The following is an 8164-nucleotide window of genomic DNA, read 5'->3' on the forward strand; positions in this document are numbered from 1 at the left end:
AATAAACAATTTAGATTTTCAGTACAAATCGGCAATTTCATACTTTATCCCCTATTATTTTTCGGGAAATACAGATAGAGCATTCCATTCCTTTGAGAGAGAGGTAGGGTATTCCATTCCTTTGCCGTATGCATCAGAAAGGAGGATGCAAAGCGCTTAGTGCGAACAGGTGGAATATCAACGACATAAGAATGGAGTGCTCGGACCCTTCTAGTCGCCCGAAGGAGGAAGGGTGAGTGTGGAACTAAATTGAAAAGTTCCTGCGCACACTCCCCGAAATGTATCCGATAGAAAAACCGACAAGCGGGCTACTTTTCTGCGGTGGTCGAGTGTTTGTACTGTGTGTTGTTTAACTCCACAAGCGAATTGTTGTTAATAAGTCTCTTTGCTTTTCGCTCTACCGAATCCAAGGTAGGAAAATTGCTGTGCCTCTTAACGAGCGTTTCGCTACAGCTTAAGGCAGCTGCTACTAAATATAGTGTTCTGTTACTTTTGCAACAACTTTAATAAACCTAGTCAAGACTGATTTCGTCTTTGATTAAACGCGCAGCGCTGCTGGCGCTTAATTTATGAACATTTAATTAGCGGGCTTTGATTACCACCCTTTCTCAATGAAGCAGGATTACGGCTACAAACTGTTAAACCTTGTCCATTTGCCTGCATTTACTCATTTTTCATAACGTATTTTACTGGTATGCATTCATTACTATAATACCAATTAAATGTACCAATGATTCTTTTCGCGTTCGAGGGTTCTCTAACGTCGGTCATTTTCAAATATAAACAAACAAAACAAAAATGCTGGCTAAGTGCATAGTTAAACTAAAAAATAAAATATATTATGTTTATCACATCTTATTAAAATCAAAGTGAAACGAAATTGGCATTCACTGACTACAATTGTTACTATAATTGGAGTATGACGGCGGGTGGTTCAATTACAGACCGAGGACCGATACCATCTTGCGTGTCCAGCCGTATATTAAACAACAAACTTGCTTTAAAACAGCTATAAGTCACACTGATAAGAAACGTACTTTGTGAAACACTTTTATATTTTTGACCTCGACTCCAGCCGCGGCGAATGAAGCACTGCTGGGGTCGACACCAGTAAAAAGTTGACCTCTAGAGTACTTTTACTAGCACTTTCCTTGGTTTCCTAATGGAAATCTCCCTAGATGGGAGGGACTCTTATGTAAAACTTTCTAATTTTGCTCGTAGTTATTTACTAAATGATAATGCATTATGTACTTTCCTTTCACGACGAGTATCCAAAATAACAATTCTAGGGTCGGCGGAATAAAGCACATAAGTCAAAACCAACATCATTCATTTAAATTAATGCATCTACTGGCTAAAGCACATAAGTCAAATTCATTTGTTACTTCATACATTTCGAACTTTATTCTAGAGGTTATTTAACTTCCAACAATAAGAACAACACAAAAAAAATAAATTATATATTAACAAATGAAGCACTGTTTTGACTTATGTGATTTAGTCTGCCGACCCTAGAGAATTATTGTCAGAAGGTGTAGTGTTTTTGGAAAAATACAACAGCAAACGAAGTTTACAAAATATCAAGCATTTCATTAATCTGTGATGTACGCACCATGATCGTGCGTGTCACAAAGGTACGGGACCTTCGATGCGCGAATTCCACTCTCGACGCAGCTGTCACAATACGGTACCTCCAGGGTAACATTTGAAAAAAAGTTTATTTTTATTCTAGTATCATAAACGCTTAGACCCTCAACGTTTGGGGGCTTTTTATTACATTTGTATGCTTCTGGTAGCAATACGCTGTTAGATTGCAACACAATTTATAAGATATCAATTTATTAACACTCCTTAGAGTAAAGTCCGCGGTATGATTACGCCAAAATTGTTCCACATTATATTAAAAATTAGCTGGATTTTTTACTAAATTAGATCAACTGAACCGGCAACCTTGTATAAGTAAGTCGCGTATGTTAATCAACGAGCTATAATATCACGTATACAAATATGAAACCTGTGTAAAAATAAATATTTATTGTCAAATTATCCTCCAAAACGTTTTGAGAATCTGTGGCATGTAGAAGTAGTCGTGTCGTCTCCGGGTCGTGTCGTTATTAAAACTCATACGTTAGTGTCTTACGAAGGCTTACGTGGGGCGAGCGTGAGTTACTACGGTGCGCACTTTGCATGTCGGAATTACATTTCTGCTCTGTGAATGCTTTTTTTATCTGGTTGACATCGTATTCGTCTAAAATGTGGAAGTATATTATTTAAGATGGAGGTTGCTCTCTGTGTGTTTTTGAATTTTGCCGAAAAGCATGTGGAACACGTCGTAAACGTAATTCTTTATAATAATTTATTTTTTAGTTTAGGGAACGCATTAAAATTATTAAACATTAAGTGGTTTTATGCGGTTCGAACCACTTCTCGACGGATGGAATGGTCGACTATTGGTGGATTTGTGACTTTGATTTAGACCTACAAAGAGACACACAATGAAACACAAATATCCACATAATATTTTATTTCTATCGTCACAGATGTGCCCATAGATCAACAAAAGCTATTACATAATATAGTAGAACGTCATTGTACATACATTAGCGGGTGTCTTTGGACATCCTGTCGCCTTCGCCGGCACCGACACCTCGATGTGTTTCGTCGCCGCTTCGGGCGGCGGCGCTGGTAATGGATAAGGTGCTACTGTCAATACGGATACTTGATCTTGCGTTTTTTCATTGGACGACTATTTATACAGCATGTATGTATGAACCAAGAGGTTCCACTTCTCATGCACGCATTTCGGTCGCCTTTTATTAAATGCTAGCTAACTAACTAGTAACTAGTAACTTTACGTTCTACGTTTAGCGACGGCCAAAAGCGAGAAAGGGTAGTTACAAAGACACAAGAATATATTCGGATCCCATTAGCAGCTGCAAACAACTTTGCTTATTTCCGCATTAACTTTTTTCAGAGCCATAATTTGTAACACAGTCGTTTATTCTTTGCCGCTGCCGCTGCTGCCGGCGTGCCACCGCATCGCCGCGCGCGGGTGGACTATACCCGTAAATCATTTGCAAGTGGGGCGGTTTCGCATTAAATAATATGGCCTGCGAGTTGCAGATTCGCTCCATTTAAGAATTCAATTGGAAACCTTTTTGGTAAAGCTGTGTCTGTCGACCGCAGCTGGTGCGTTTATTCGCTTTACCACTCGTCGACTTATAATTACTTACCCCCATTTAGGTTGTTGGTTTACTACGGTCAGATGAAAATCGACAAAATATAATTGTCTTACAGTTCTAATTTCGTAAAGAATAAAAAAAACTGCTGTACAGTTGAACTGTGTTAAACATTTACAAAATGAAGGAAAGAAAATAAACTGGAAATGTGCCAATTTATTAAAGCTAATCCAAATAAAGAAATAAATCTCGTATGAAGGACAATGTAAGACAGAACAAAAGAGGTGGCAATAATAAATGGATCTCCCCACTTCGCTAATCACTGTAGTCGGTCAGTGAGCACTGCTGCGACGGATTGAGCGCAGTGTGTGCGCGGGGCAGTGACAAATGGCCGCGAATTATCGCTGCGATGATAAATAAATCACGCGACTAAACGCTGCGCGTGAACGGGAGAAAATATAGGGAAATGAGAATTGTTAATGAATTTTCATTTATGTTTGCAGCTTAATAAAATGGCAAATGTTTGTTTTTGGAACTCTTAACGTTTAATACGATAATTATATGCGTCTTGATATTTAGAACGATCATTAAAACAACAAGAACTCTTAAGTCTGAATAAAATTTCTAACCAAGTACAATGGACATTTCCCCACACAGGAAGTCACAGTAGGCAGAGGGCGGGTGAGGTTGGGCCCGTGACCCCGCGGGGCTATCCCCGTCGCCGGCGTTTATCTGTCTAGAGCATATAATACAAATTGAGTGTTTGTGCATTATTATACATCACATTGCAACAACCGATCCTGATTGTAAATTGCAATAGCACTTTTTTACAGTGGGTTCTCCCAGGCTTTCCGAGGACAAATCTGCAAGTACATTTTCCGTCTTTCTGAGCATTCGTTTTAGAATCGGGTATGAATACTTATTAATTATCGTTAGGATAGTTAAGGTTAATATTAAGGCATTTGTAGTAGCAGAGACCTGAGTGACCTCCGAGTCTTGTGAACGCGCAATTGACTCGAAAAGGACTGCGCCGACATTTATTATAACATACTCGGAGTTAAGAATTACAACTTAAGAATGACTCAGTGTTGTGAAGGGCCGCACGAATCTTAAACATGTTGACGACTAGTGGTATGCACGTAACAGTAAGGACCATTTGGCATTTTGGAATACATTTTTTGGTATTTGCGAAGATCCAAAGTGTGAGTGCTGTTATCTTATCATATATTTGCATATGTATTTTGATATTGACAGACTCGACGCTTATTTGCCTTGCTTACTTGTAGAACTGCAAGTACGACACTAGTAAACACCCACTAGCCGCTAGCCGCATCCACCGCGATGCGGTCGCGCGCGCCGTGAACGCGGCGACGACGGCGGCTACATCTGCATTTTGCGCGTCATAAACCGCATGCCGCTTTACCATTCTGGCGTGCCAGAGGGCGCCATGGCCAAGAATTTCAGCCAAAAAATGTAATAAACGTCAAACTGCTCTTTTATACGGCAACGACGAAACACGTTCTTTGTTCTTCTCAATAAAATGATGGTTACATAATTTCTGCTAATACCAACCGTTGGCAATAATTCACAGTAGCTCAAGTCCTTTACATATTTTCTTGAGCTATATTTTCATATTTTCGGCCCGCTACTAGATGGACGGACGACCTGGTACGGGCGGCGGGTGCACATCGGTGCATCCATCCCGATGCACGTGGCGTTCGACCGGCTAGTCTGGCAACCGTAGAGAGAGAGAGAGGCCTATGTTCAGCAGTGGACGTCTTCCAGCTGATATGATGATGATGATGATGATATTTTCACGCGCGACGTTCATGGGAATTGAATGAAATAGACCAATTGAACATTTAATTCGACAAACTGGAATTTACATCAACTTCCAAGATATTTTTGAGAAATTGACAAATAATCGAATATGAATTGCTTTGTCGATTGTGGAAGGGGAAAACATCGAATGGCGAAGGTTAAAGTAATAAAAAGTAATGAAACGGAATGTCAACAAACAAGTTCGGGCTCCAAAAATTGAGGATACGGTTTTCTCAATAACATGCCGTGTTAGTTAATGTTGTAGCCTTATTTCAAATTAGTAAATAATATAAAATTGTAATTTTTAGGTTTATTGAACGTCACAATGTTTGACCGCCTTGAAATTCAATTATTTTTGTGAAATTATTCCACTAGTTTCTTATAATTATTAATATAAAGATCGTCAATTAGAAAAAAACCTTCGATCCGGTTGTCGAACCAACGCTTTCCAGCAAACCGTGCCAGACGCTATGCCAATGGAGCCACGGAACGAAGTATCGGACCTCACGAATTTTTCGTAGTGAAAATATTTTTTTAAATATTTTTTTGTTGTATGTTTTAGTCCTGTATTATAAGCGGAAAATAGAGATTGCATCGGAAATATACGCTCGCAATAGGTAGAAGTTAAATATGTCGAAAGTGGTTTGTTGTTGTGGATGTTGTCGCCAATCGCCAGTCGCCCGCTTTGGAAGGGCAAGGATGTCGACAGGGCGTGTTTGCCCGGCGAGCGACAAGTTCGGCTATTACAGAGTTTAAACGACCGCTGCCGAAATCAGCCCCACCAGTGCGATGCGGTGTTGCCCTTACCAAGGTTAGAGGTTGCGTTCATCGATAGCTAACAACGCCATCAAGTGACTTTGTTTTTGTTTTTTGTTGAGGGGATTTTAGGAGTGTTGTGGTCGAGTCGTTCATATATTTTTTGTGAAAAGACTTTCCACTAGTTTGTTATTATTATTGGTACAATGTTCGAACAACACAATGAAAAATTCCTTCGATCTGGATTCGACCCAGCGTCTGTTGCCGGTCTCTTACTAACTGAGCTACAAACCAAGTCACCAGATCTTATTGTTCTTTTTGAATTTAACTTTCTGGACTTACGGATTTTTCTATTTGCTTGTTACGAATCTTTGTATTGGGTTTAACAGGCTATTTTGCCGTCAGCGCCACCTGCCGGAACTTCGTTCAATTTTATAATTCAATGAACTCTCTGAAATTTGCGATTTAAAGGTCTGAGTGGCACTGCAATTGTTAAGGACAGGCGTGCACCACCACCAGGTACACGACTCGCTCGTCCCGTCATTTGATATTACAAAAATAAACTTAAATAAAATTACACAAAGAAAACAAAATTATTAAGTTTAATATAGACAAGATTTATACATTAACTTTGAAACCAAAGGAGGATATTCATAGTAGGTTTAATATTGAAATGTCGTAAGCGAGAATAATCGAGAAGGCGGACAATGGGAAGTGGACTCCATAATGTCTCAATTACTTTGTGACAAGAAATAGCTATCGGTACTGCCGACGGCGAAACACGGTCGGTCGTCAAACTTCGCTGACCAGTGCGGAAGTTACTACCTTGGTCTTCATTTCTGGCACAAGGTTGGCAAAAAATTACAGGCGTACTCACTTGTATTTTAACCCCGAAGATGCAAAAGAGGGATGAACTCGTTATCTCCCCGTCGGTGTGCGCGTGGAGATATACGCCGTAGCACACGAATAGACGAACCGAATGAACTACGTATTTATTATTGAATTGATATTCAATTATTTTTTGTAAAATTATTCCACTGGTTTGTTATAATTATTAATACAAAGATCGAACACTCAGAAAAAATTCCTTCGATCTGGCTGGACGTATTTATTGTTTTGTTTTTATTTATTTTAGTTTTGACATATACATTTGTCGGCGAAACTTGTTATTTATTTATTTTATTTTTAACCGACTTCAAAAAAGGAGGACGTTCTCAATTCGACTGTATGTTCTTTTTTATTTTATTTTTTTTGTATGTATGTTACGCGATGACTCGAAGGGTGGCTGTTCACGCAAGAAGATTCATTTTTATAAATAGCGCCTAACTTTAATTTGGGAGCAATTACTTTAATGATTGATTTTGCTATTTCTCCAATTCAAGGCGTTTTTCTCTCAATATACTTTGAGTAGTGAGAACCTATTTTTATTATCTCCAGTGTCAAGTTCTGTATAGTGGCGAACTAGGGGATATTTCAATAAAACTTAGCAAGTAGACGTAATTCCACGTACTTTTGAGGTCGGTTTTTTTGTACATATAACATATAATCTCTGTACTGAGATTATATGTTCTTATGTCCAATTAAGACTAGAAAAAATACTGAAATACTTTGACGCTCGTCATCCTAAATATACATTAGAAGGTATATTTTTTCGTTTCTGTTTGTAACCTTTCTCCCTTCTCTAAGGCCCTGTGTTAAAGGCTTTGAATCTGCGATTGACTGTATGACGGGGTCACCGTTTGCCGCCGCGACCGACGCCGGTGCACATCAGTGTGATGTTCCGCCCCTGATTAACGCGAATGTTATCTCGATGGCCTATTGTGTCCAGGCTCTTTGATTAAGACTGTCAATGGTTGTACGACAATTGTTTGATAAGCTTTATTACAATTATAGGTTTGGTTCACTTTCCACGTTAATCTCAGTGTAGAAACAAAATCTGAACACATTAATTGAAGCAAGTAATGCTGTAGGTGTCCATTGGGTTTTCATTTTAAATAGTCTATGAAAGTTAAACCGCTAAGAAAGATATTACAAAAACTGACCGAATGAATAAAAATAATGGTTTTGTAACTCGTTATGACTTCATAATATACGAAACTTTACGTTTTAAATACAACAACAATGCAAGAATATGTTGTTGAGACTGCGAAAATAATTTTCATAAAGCAATTTGAAATCGCCGCGACGTCTCCCACCTTTGTCCTCGATTTACAGTTCCCATTGGAGCAAACGCTAGATTAAAATGTTTCACACACATCGTGCATGTATATTATATCAAATGTTCGCAGCGGTTACATTCACGGCCCCCGACGGACCGCACAGCTCGAGTTGCAGAAAGAGACGTGTCACCGGCACGTTAATAAACGCACACCTGCGCCCGACCCGCACTGAACTCAGTCCAAAACCAT

The sequence above is a fragment of the Hyposmocoma kahamanoa genome, unplaced genomic scaffold (genome assembly GCF_003589595.1).
Source record: "Hyposmocoma kahamanoa isolate Upper Pololo Valley unplaced genomic scaffold, ASM358959v1 270, whole genome shotgun sequence".
Taxonomy (NCBI): Eukaryota; Metazoa; Arthropoda; class Insecta; order Lepidoptera; family Cosmopterigidae; genus Hyposmocoma; species Hyposmocoma kahamanoa.